Source organism: Haplochromis burtoni, unplaced genomic scaffold (genome assembly GCF_018398535.1).
Source record: "Haplochromis burtoni strain Fernald_Lab_line unplaced genomic scaffold, NCSU_Asbu1 Contig_128, whole genome shotgun sequence".
Lineage (NCBI taxonomy): Eukaryota > Metazoa > Chordata > Actinopteri > Cichliformes > Cichlidae > Haplochromis > Haplochromis burtoni.
This window is the reverse complement of record NW_024582489.1, coordinates 76,884-89,168: the sequence shown is the minus strand read 5'-3', so window position 1 is coordinate 89,168 and position 12,285 is coordinate 76,884. Positions and strand designations below refer to the sequence as shown.

At 40.9% G+C, this 12,285-nt stretch overlaps 1 protein-coding gene across 11 annotated transcripts in view; it reads left to right on the top strand.

Annotated features, from left to right (window-relative positions):
* The first annotated feature begins 530 nt into the window (after positions 1-530).
* The window catches only part of LOC102292171 (muscleblind-like protein 1), a 66,875-nt gene continuing 55,120 nt past the window's right edge, over positions 531-12,285 (top strand). For 2 of the 11 annotated variants that reach the window (XM_042224119.1, XM_042224115.1), the window contains exon 1: positions 531-6,505. The gene's annotated coding sequence lies outside the window, so the exon portion shown is untranslated. The remainder of the gene's footprint in view (positions 6,506-12,285) is intronic. The other 9 variants (XM_005930043.3, XM_005930046.3, XM_042224114.1 and 6 more) reach the window with 6 other exon arrangements.

The following is a 12,285-nucleotide window of genomic DNA, read 5'->3' as shown; positions in this document are numbered from 1 at the left end:
GGAGACCTCGTCTCTTTTTCTTCCTCAGTCTCATTCCCTCTACTTCTCATTCTTTATACTGCTCCTTTGCTCGCCCTCTGTTTCTGCTCATTTTCTGTCTATCAGTCAACAGTTGTTGATAAATCTGTGCACTAAATAACTAACCAACCTCCAGAAAAGTGAATAGTGGAGGGAACCGTTAGTCTTTTTGTATGTCTGTCTGTATGCCTGCATGAACATGTGTAGCCACCCAGTCATTTAACTGGGCTATCCAGCTGTACTTCCCTTGTTTATAATGTGACTGAAATGTGTTATCAAAGGGCAGCAGGCCTCAGTGGACTGGCAGTAGCAATGAAGAAAAGGAAAGAGACCGCAAACAGGAAGCCTGCTTCCAGTAACCATTACATCAACCCGCATGCTCAGAACACAGACACACACACAGCGAGGCAGACACTCATTTCCACAACTCTTTCTTAACGTAAGAAGGCAGAAGCAACAGTTAGTGGTCACATGACCACAAGAGTCTTTCCTCATTTCAGCGTCAGCTGGCTCCAAGCAGATGTGAAATCGAGGCATGTAGGGAGATTTCAGCATGTGAAGTATTTTCTTGTTTGACTCTTTATCAGTATTTTATCAGAATATTCAGTCCGAACTACAACAGCAAAGGGGGGGGAGCTGTTGCCATGGCAACCAAAGCCGCGGCAATCGTCATCACGAGGCTTCTTCTGCATTGTGTGTGTGTGTGTTTGCGTGTGTGTGTATGGACACAGCGTGTGTGAGTTCACCCTCCTCTCTTCAGACAGGAGGCGAGGACATCCCCCTCTAACACTGTGCCAGAGAGGAAGAGAGAGAGCGAGCGAGAGCAGAGAGAGAGAGCTTGACTGAAACCCCATAATGCACCGCACGCTGCAGGGCTGAAGTCGTGCAGATTCATCAGTTCCTGTTCGAGGGGTTGTCTGTGAGCACACACGCACTCATACACCCAGACCGAAGCAAGAAAATACACGGACGTCCAGGCAGGTAAGACAGCTTTGCTCTGACCGCACAGATAGCGCCGAGTTTTTCGAGATCGTCTGTTTCTCTGTTCGCCCCTGCCAAGTGAGAAGAGAAGAGTGGCTCTATACAGATGCCAGGGTGTGATTAATATTTGACATGTTATGATCCCGACAACTTCTTTGCCTGTTGCTTGTGACTGCTGCTAAATTCTGTCTCAAAAAAACCTGAAACTAGGATTATTCAAGAGGAAGAGTATATTAAATAGAGCGGAATCAAAATAGTTGATATGCCTGTGATATATTCATGTCAGTTTTTGGTTGTTACTTGGCTTGGTATTTGCATGCTTTTTTCCTTTGATCTAGCAGGTTTGTTTAACTGTAGCCAGTTTCAATACACTGGATGCGATTTTTGTGCGCGGTTCTGTTCAGATAGTGCTGGTTAACATGATGAAACTTTCAGGAAATTACAAATTGTAAAGCACTGTCATTCTGGACAGTTAAATTCATCAGAAACAGCGTAACATGTTCATTTTATACTAAAACATATCTTTTTATTGGACAAAAAATATATTTATCTATAAAAAAGACAACAATTATACAACGTTGTAAAACGTATACGTTTTTAAGGTAGTCTACTATACATGCCCTAAATGACACTGGTGTAAGCTGACAGGTAAAAGGGTAGCTTTTGTATTCATTTTGCGGTTTAACTGTCACAGAGGCTTGTGACCGTATCTCTTGCGCCAGAGACTGAGGCAACCTGAAAAGCGCAATTGCATCAGCTTAGCGCACACACTCTTAAACTTTATTACCTCCAGACTCAACTGGGAAGTCTCCCCTCTGGGACTCAAGTGTAAAATCATGTTTCAACAATGTTAAGTAGAAAGACAAAAAAAACCCAAATCAGTCAGTAAAACTGGTTATTTTGGATTAAATCATAATTTCAGAAAGACTTTTGAATGTGTTTTCTGAAGAAATACAAATTCTGTGTTTAAATGAAATATGGCTGAAAGAAGTTTTATTTATAGTGCTCTTTATCACAAAAGAGCCCTCAAAGGAGCTATGACACGAGGAACTATATTTGTGTATCTTGCACCTTTTGGAAACAATTATGTAGGTATGGGATCTGTTTTTGCTGAACATTAACAGGCTATGCAAAGAGATTTTGCAAATAAAATTTAAAAAAAGGAAAAAGAACAGAAAAAAAGAAACTACAATGCAGATTGCACAAAAATGTCTTGTGAATATTCAGCTTGTCTCCATTTAGCACTGGCCAAAAACCAGTCTCTTTGCTGTGCCACTGCAAAAAATCCACCTGTCACATTCAAAATGGAGTTGATTCTCTTTTTCATAATGGTTGCTTTCATTAATTGTCTCCCTCCATGTTATCTGTTGCTGACTGTATCCTCTTTACCTCTTAATCTTCTCCGTAGCTGTGTTGGTGCTTAAAGATGTACTTGATTATTTCCAGGTTTGTTCATGTATGTATCTGCGTAGCTGCTTTGTTGCATGTGTTTTCTGCAGACGCTCCAAATGCCTGCCTGTCTTTAGTTAAAAGTTTGGGGGGGGGGGGGCTTGAAGAATAGTGGTTTCAGATCGTGAGAGTAAATCCAAAATTTCTCTGAATAACAGTGGTTATACCAGAACTATTTCAGTGGTGAGTTTAAGAGGTTTTAAAACAAATGATATTCAAATATTCTACTACTGGTCTGTTATAAAGCTCTGTGTTGAAAGATTCCCTCATTTTCAGTACAGTCACACTAGCAGGGCCCCGAAATATGTTGGTACCAGTACACAGAGCTGTTCGGATTGAGGATGAACTTCTGGAAGGTTAAGTATTTGCGATTGGACCTGGAAGGTTTAACAACAGACTTGCTATGTCAGGTTGTCCCTGTATGATTTTCGCTTCTGCAAAATCTTTAAGGTTTAAGGCTTTTGGTCTGGGCCCAACCCTGGCTTTGCTCAGCAGCATGGCTCAAAAGTGATATATGGGTCCAGATCTGCTCGTTCAACTACAATTGATGCTGTCTCTGGTGTTCTGCTTAAGATTTTCCCTCATTCCTGCCTTTATTGACCTGGAACACAAGTTCCACATGTTCACGAGTCCATGACCTCATTTTGATATGATCAGCATGAGAGAGGATTGAACGTGTAACGGCTTATGTTCGAAAGCAGTGACTCAAAAGTCTTTTGTCGTTCTCTCTTCCATACACAGACATCAGCAGAGTGGTGAGCAGGAACCTTAGTGTGCAATAAATTATCTGCAATTGCAGCAATTATCTGCAAGTCCAAGACCTTTCACTCTGCCTTGTTTTTTCATCACTGTATTTATCCCTTTTGACTAGAAGGCTGCTTGTGCAAAGTCCTTTTACTCAAACAATTCTAAAAGAACTGCGTTTTACTTGATTATTTCCATTTCATACTACTTACACTTTGTCTCAGATGGAACATATGCAGTTGAGATTCATACCTTGGAGCTGGTAATCAGAGTACATCAGCTCCTTACAAATAGGGTTCAGTCAGACATCTTGCATTTTAAAGAACAAATAAAATAGCTGCACTTTAACACTCGCACAGCCGTTGATTTTCTGAAGTAAGAAATGCAGTTTTACATTTGAAGTTTGAGTAGCTTTTTATAAGACTAATCAATAGTTTTCTGTTAGCAAAGAGACAAGCTGCAAAAATAGTGTAAAACATGTCACCCCTAATGACATATCCACAAAACATTATCACCTCAACCTGCAGTTACAGACTTAGCTCTGCCTTCCACTGACTGAAGCTTGTGTTACTGCTTGGGTTGACACTGAACACACTGCACTGGGAAGCTGTTTCAAGAGCTATTGCTACACTACCCAGCCAACAGCAAGGGGCAGTGAGATCCTAGTTGAAGACTAATGAACACAGAATATTTTGCTGTTAAGGAGACAAATATTTTTTGAGCATGTGGGAGTAGACAAAGTATATATATTAAGTTATTTTATGTGTCTCTAATTGACCGAGATGAATATTAACCATCCATCCATTCATCCGTCCATCCATCCATCCATCTAGGTACACCCTAGACAGGTCGCTAATCTCATGCAGGGCTAATATATAGAGACAAACAAACATCCATACCCACGGTTACTTCAGAAACACATTAACACACAAGTGCACACATGCACTTAACCTAACCCCATAGATGTGTTTAAACTGTGGGAGGAGATCTCACGCAGACATGGGGAGAACACAGAAAGGCCCCAGCCTGGATTTGAACTCATGAACCTTCTTGCTGTGAAGCAGCAATTCTAACCACAATACTCTTCTTCCATTTGAAAGGATCATTTTAACATTGTAATATTTGCCATGTTGCCTGCAGAAGTGTTGATGAGTGTTCTGAATGAGGTAGATGAGTAGTTACACTATGTACACTTACGTAATTTTGACAGGATAGTTTCAAATCAAATATGGCAAGTTGTGCACTTATTTGAAGTAACACCGCTGCATTTGAATGTGTCACATTAACTGTTGCATTTATTGGACATTTACAACTCGCCGAGCCTCTGAAGCACATCAAGTACTAAATTCTTCTGTGATGAAAATGACTGTTTTATGCACATTAACACCAAACGCAGCCACAACATCAGCGGCTGTTAATATTAGCTGACTAACAGTGATGTAATTGCTGATCAGGGTTGGTTGTCCTTCCCATGCTGCTTCATAATTAAGGGCAAGAAGTGCGCATCATTCCAAACTGAACTTCCTCACTGTTATCATAAGTACACTATTCCAGCATGCATAGTCTGACTACAGATGATGCTTTTTCCAGTGCAAAAATGGTGAACTCTAAAACTCCTAGTGTTTTAGAGTTCACCTGATTTATAAAAGATCACAGTGCAACATGTACACATTTGGAGACACAGTTGAGCATAGTCCTGTAAGCCAACTACAGGACCTTTTTTGGGCACAGAACAATGACTTGCCATCTCTAAAATCTGAATTCCATATTGCTGGTGTCTGTATTGTGTTGCTTTGACTCTATGAACGAACCGATAAATATTTATAGAAGCTGGAGCTAAACACTTAGAGCAGTGCAGAGATCCATCATAGGTGCCTTTGAAGGCGGGCTTTAGCTTGCTGTTCAGTCAACACCTTTCACTTACTGTCTTACACGCACACACCAACACACATGCACAAATAAATAATATACAGGATGAAATACTGCTGCTATAAGTCAGTGATGTGGCTCTGAGTCACTCGGTAACACCCACCTCACACGCACACACACATGCATGAACGCACACACACGCACCTCTGCAATAACAAAGCCAGATATTCACACATGCTCACACACATACACACATGCACCTGACGTAGTGTTTGATGGAGTTAGAAGCCATGGCAACAGAGCTGTGACTCTTGCTGTCCTGTGAGTGGACTGAAGCTGTGGAGGAGGGAGGAAAAAGCTAACAGCCAACACGGCTTCTCAAGTGCAGCTATTATTATTCCCATTCTCTTATTCCTTGCTTTTTCCTCTTCTTGCCTTTCACAGCAGCTATCTTTATGGTGCTTTTGTTTTTCTTCAAGACCGTTAGAAAGACTATGAGGTTCAAAAAAGAAAAAAAAGAGAAAAACTCAACCGAGAGAGGCAGAAGAGAGGTCAGGAACTATGTATTTTTGAAGCCATCGATTGCAAAACCTGACACATCATCAGAGGGAATTGCGCTGATTCTCCCTGCTGCAACCAGACAGCATTCCGGATAGCATCTTATTTGTTGACATATTATTTTTATCTCACCCTTCTCACTTGCTGCCTCTCCCTCTTTCAGACTATAACTCTTCCTGTCTTTTTTTTCAAGTCTCTGTGTATTCCTCCTTTGCAGTTCTCTCTCTTTTCCTGAGAGCAGGGTGGTGGTGGAGGAGGGGGCGTGCAGGTGGACAGGTCTCGCAAACATCATCTGTATAAGATTAACTGACTGCAGATACAGATGGTGGAGAGACAGAGAGGGAGGTGTCGGAACAGTGCAGGTGAATTGCATTTCGGTCTCCGGTAGCACTTTCACGGTCTGATTGTCAGCATTTGTTAACATACACACGTGCACACGGATGCGTGCACTCTCCCTCGCGCTGCCAAATCGTAGGAACGTGGCTGTTGACAGCAGAAGTTTGTCTGTTCCCCTGCGTTGCCCTCCCTCTCTCCTTCCCTCCCTCCATTGCATACGATCCAAGCACGGGCTGTGAAAGGTGAACTTGCAGCCTGCTGTGGATAAATTATGTGTGACATGTTTAGCTGTGCTGCCTTATATGGAGACTGGTGTATCTGAATACTGTAAGGCTCTGCCAAGAAGGAAGGAGGGAGAGAGGGAAAGAAGAAAAGGAGGAGGAGGAGGAGGAAGGAAAAGAGGCAAGGGAGAGAGAAAGCGAAGGAAAAAGGAAGGAGGAGGGGGCGGTGGCAGAGGGAGTGAAAGAGAGGAGTGCCGCGAAGCAAGCATGAGGTTTTCGCTTTCCATTCTCCCCTCAGCAGCAGTCAGATGAGTCCATGCAGAGATACAGTAAGTCTTGCTGTTTACTCAGTTTATATGTGTGTCTGTGTCTGTGTGAGTGTGTGTGTTTGTGTGGGTTGCGTGCTACTCTGCGTTAACAAGACCGAGTTGTCCATTCTTACTTTTTCTCCTTTGTTCTGCCGTGACTCGCTTTTGAAAATTTTTATTCGCCATCTGGACGTTGAGTGTGTTGATGTGTTGATGGGTGTTTGAGTGAGTTTTATGAGTGTTTCTAAGTATGTGTGTACATGTGCAGATTGACACTGCGCCTCACTGCTAATGTGTGGTAGTTTTGATTTGCGAGAGCATAAATGTGGAAAAGAGCTGAGCAGACAAAAAAGAATGGGTAAGGTTGGTGTTTAATGTTTCGCAGAGTAGTTAGCACACACTCACACACAAAGACACACACACTCACACTGACACACATTCCCTTTTCGTTTACACTGTGTCTGTCTTATTTTTGGACTGCAATAAAGTCCCTGTTGTGTGAAAACTGCTGGTAACACTAATGCTAAATATGCTCTCACCCTGATGGATACCTGAATGAGAAACATAAATACACGCACACACCAACTCAATCTCTGACTCGAGAACAGTCCTTCACTTCTGTACAAAAGCAAGGCTACTGGTGTTTACAGTGCAGCTGCCCTCAGGAAATGACCTGAACGTTACTCAGACTGACACACAAACGCACGTGCAAAAAAGAAAAAAAAAATCTGTTGAATATTGTGTGTAATGTAAAATATTCACAATATCCGTTAAGAAAAGTACATTAAATGCTGTTATCTTTGCACCAGGATTGGTTAGGAAACGAGGAGCAATCGTGTGATGAAATTATGATTATTACATGTGCATAATTTCTGTTAAAAAATGTGATTCCCAGTTTATCTTCATGCACATCTCATTTGCCACTCATCTACATACATTTTCCACACTGCACAAAAAGGGCTTGTGGTGCATGATGTCTCTTCGATGACAGAATGGAGGGTTTCATTTTAAGCTTCATGAGTGCCTCGCACCTAAAATTCTCTGTGAAATCTTTTGAACTTTCTGATTTTTTTTTTAAACACCAACCCACTTATCAAAAAGAAGGTAAAATATAAATTTATCAAAGGCACAGCTTATAGCTGCTCACATTTAGAACTATACCTTCACTTTCCAGAGCAATAAAAACACAATAAAAGCATTGCGGTGGTTTACCGGTAAAAGACTTATTTTGATGCTGCGAGGTGATTTTCCCTTAATGGTATCTTGCTCCGGTGTCATGGCAATTGATAGTGACTCACAAAATTGAAAATACAGGTTTAAAATTTAGAAGAAGAAAAAATGCAATGATGCCTGAATGTTGATTGTTTGTGGGCGGCACACCTACCGCTATGTATAGTGGTAGAAGTAAAACGAGTACCATATTTGAGCTCACATGCACATTTTTGTTATTTACCAAACTCACACTCCTTGCTGCTTGTTATCAATCATTATCTCCACACCTGCCACTCTCTTTCACAGTTCTACTTTCTCATATTGCACATCTCTGTCTCTGTCTCTCCCTGCAGCTTTCAGTTTTATTCTGTCTGCCTGCTTTTTTTGTGGCTCTTGCTTTGCTTCTCTTTCAGTGTCTGAGTCGGTTGAAAGAACTTCTCTGCAGATCTACAAGGTCATTAGGGTATAGAACAGCGGCGTGTGGAGGCACTCAGATACATACTGAATTTCACAGCACGCATAACTCTGACTGATCAACTAGGAGTGTGTAAGACAAGAAGATGCTCTAATAGGGAGAGTGAGAGAATGCTTGATTACCTGCGTTTGTGAATTTCTTTGCAATTTAAAAAAAAAAATGTAGAAAAGGTCTGTCCTCATTTCTCATCCTCCCCCACCTTCTAGTTTCATCCACCACCTCTTCTGTCCTTTCGAAGTGATGTCATCTCCCTGCTGTCTTCAGCAGCCACGGGGCAGTCTGTTGAATGCAGATGAGCAGTGTGTTTGTTTGAAAAAGCTAAAGTGTATGTGCATAACAACATGAACTCACCCTTACTCTGATTTGCATTATTCAGTTACCAGAAAATAAGAAAATAGTGTGAATGCTTTGATCAAGGTGAAAGCAAAAGAACGTGAGCGGACACGACTTTGAATTCCAAGCCTCAGAAATTCGACACAGAGCGTGTAAGTGGCAGATAGACAGCCACTCAGACAAATGGTTGGGGAAGTCCTACGAGGCCATTTGGCGAGTGGCAAAGTCACAGTGAGTCAGTCAATGGTGTATGATTGCTGTTTTCCCTGCAGTCTGCAAAGCTGTCACCGGACTAATGCACACTAGTGGAAGATGTAATCTATAGTAAATACAGTTGGCTCCATAGAGCAGCCCTCTGTGGTTTCTACAGATTAAGGTGTCAAACAGAATCACTGGTCAGAGACAGCTGAAGAGTACAGATTATCCCCATGTTTGGCCGATTTGCTGATCTGGTAAATGGTAAATGGCCTGTATTTATATAGCGCTTTACTAGATCTTTATATAGATCTGATGACAAGCCATGGATCCTGCATTTCGTATGTGGGTGTGGTGGTGATATTTTCTTCTGAGAGGGGCACTTCTTTGGTATTTCCTCATTTGATCAAAAATGCCAGACTCTTGGATGTGGAAAAAAGTCCCAGAAGGTCAAATCATTAGCATTAATAATCTTCATCTACTGAACTTTACGTTACGTTATTAAGCTTTTTCAGACCTCCATTCCTAATCGGGGATCATCTCACAGTTACTAATCTTTTTTTTTTTCTGTAAAGGAATTCCACAGCCAAGTAGCTCATAAATAATTCTCATTTTCCTCTACCTTTTCTACCTTTTGCTTATTTTCCTCACTCCTCTCATTATTTGCAAAATATCTGTTCTGTTTCTCAGGCCATGCCACCTTTCCCTTCCCTGTCTTTCCATCTGTCTGTCACTTTAACTGTGCTGCTTTCCTTTATTATAACTTTTGCATTCACTTGTCTGCCTGTATTGTCTTTCGAGGCTGACATGTCTCAAAGCGAAACAGACATTGTTAAACTGAACAGTCATGTCAGTGACATCAATTGTGTTTGTGCATTTGCTGAAAATGGCCCTGTGCTTGAAATGACACATGCTGAGATGCCAAGTGAATTTACAATTAAGGTGTTTTTTCCTTTTTCATGAGCATCTGTCTTCCACCTTTCCAGCCATTAAATCTATATCCCCTGGACATCTTCTTCTATCACTCACTGTCTCTATCAGTCTTTCGGTCTGTGACTCTTCCTCTCATTCTCAGCGTTTTCCAATCTTTCAAAATCTACCCTCCCACCCACACTTTTTTGCACACATATACTCACACACGCACCACCTCCTTGCTATTCCTGAGAGGAGCAGACTGGTCTGGCAGTGGGTTGGTTTATGTCCATGAACTCAGTGACACCCTTGCTGCCGCTGCATTACACCAGGCTGGCATCACCACAGCAAAGTAGCCGTACTGCAGTAAAGGAGGAAGACAATGTGTACATCCACACAATATATGTGTACATGGGGACTGCATGTAATCCCCTCTCCCTGTGTAGCATATCAAACCACATATCTTAACCATGAAATCTATATGATCTCACACATCCCAAGTCATATGAGTGTGCTACAAGTGCCTCACCCCTTCTGTCTATGTGCATGTCAGGCTCTTTAAACACTTGTGCTGATACCACAGTGCAGACGACAGCTTGCACACGTGCCACTTGACTGCCCCTTGTCATCTCCCCTCCCCTCTGTTTGTCTTACAGCTAAAGGAGGGAGTCACAGACTGTGTGGTTAATGTGTGTGTGTGAATTAGAGAGAGTGCACGAGAGATCGTTGATGTGCATATACATACGTATCACTCATATGGTAGTATCCTAATTATAAATGCACTTGGTGACCTTACGTTTATCACTACGATTGTGTTTCCTCTAGCTGATGCAGGCCTGCTGTCGCAGTGCTAATGTGTGTGTGTGTATGAGTGTCACAAACTCAGCATCAGAATGAGGTATAAGATTACCCTGATGGTACAATCTGTCTAACCGTCATCATAATGGAGTATCATTCCACAATGACTAACACTCAGCTGAAGACTGTCGGATCAAATCTCCAGCTTGCGTTTGTTTGACAGGGTTCATGTGTGAGCCCTATAATTTCAGTTAAACCCCCGGCAAGGTATTTGAGTTAACTTGTGCCATGACTAAGATGCCCATCACTGTTCCTCTAGCAGCTTGAGAGGGAGGAAACCAAGCAAAGGCTTTATTTTTCCTGAGGTACTGTAGATTCAAGAGAAAATTGCCTAAAATCAAACTAATGCACAGTTTTCAGTTTTATTTATATAGCACCAAATCACAACAACAGTAGTCTCAAGACACTTCATATTGTAAGGTAAAGACCCTAAAATAATACAGAGAAAACCCCAACCATTAAACGATCCAAAGCAAGCACTTGGCAAAAGTTGGGAAGAAAAAACTTCCTTTGAGGTTTAAGAAACCTCAAGAACCAGGCGCAGGGAGGGGCAGCGAGGGGAGGGACAGAGGACAGAAGACACAGTGTGGAAGAGAACCAGACATTAATATAGTATTCAAGTATTTAATGACTTCATAGAGGAAATATTCTCTAAAACAAATCAAAAAGTTATGTTTATCTGTGGTGATTTTAATATTGACCTGTTGAATCCAAAAAAGCATAAAATGACCGACGAATTCCTAAACACTATGTACAGTTTGAGTTTACACCCTAAAATAACCAGGCCTAGCAGAAGTACACCACATTGTGCCACCTTACTTGACAATATTTTCACTAACAATATGGAAAACAACATTGTGAGCGGAATATTAATTACTGACATCAGTGATCACCTACCAGTTTTTGCAGTTTATGACACTAATTATAAGAAAAATCAGCATGAAGAACAACTGAGATACAGACGTATAAGGACAGAAGAAACTATGAATGCATTTAAGAACGATCTATTAAATCAGGACTGGGACAATGTGTACAAAGAAACTGATATTGATATTGCATATGGCATATTTTTAAGAATATTCATGGAGTTGTACGATAAAAACTGTCCAACAATAAAATACAACAGAAAGCACAAATATTCAGATAGACCATGGATCACCAAGGGTTTACAAAACGCATGTAAAAAGAAAAATACACTCTATAGGGAATTCCTAAAACAAAGAACAAAAGATGCTGAAAATAAATATAAAAAATACAAAAATAAGTTGACCAATATTATACGTGTATGTAGAAAGGAGTATTATAGTAAAATATTGAACAACAATAAACATAATATGAAGGGAATATGGGATGTTTTAAACGGTATCATTAAAAATAATTCTGGACAACAAAGTTATCCTCAATACTTTATCGACAATGGCAATATTATGGAAAATACTGCTGATAAGGTCAACAGCTTTAATCATTATTTTGTAAATATTGGACCAAAACTGGCAGAACAAATTCCTGAGTCACTGCCATCAGTAGACTGTAGTGAAAACCTGATTGATAGGAACCCTGACTCAATGTTCCTCACATCAGTGGAGGAAAAAGAAATAATTGACATTGTACACATGTGTAAATATAAAACATCTACTGATTGTAATGATATTGACATGAAAATCGTCAAGAAGGTCATTGAAGGAATTGTAGGACCTCTAACATATATTTGGAACTTATCATTTCAGACGGGAAAAGTGGCATACAAAATGAAAATAGCTAAAGTTGTGCCGCTGCATAAAACTGGGGATAGACGCCACTTCACAAATTACAGGCC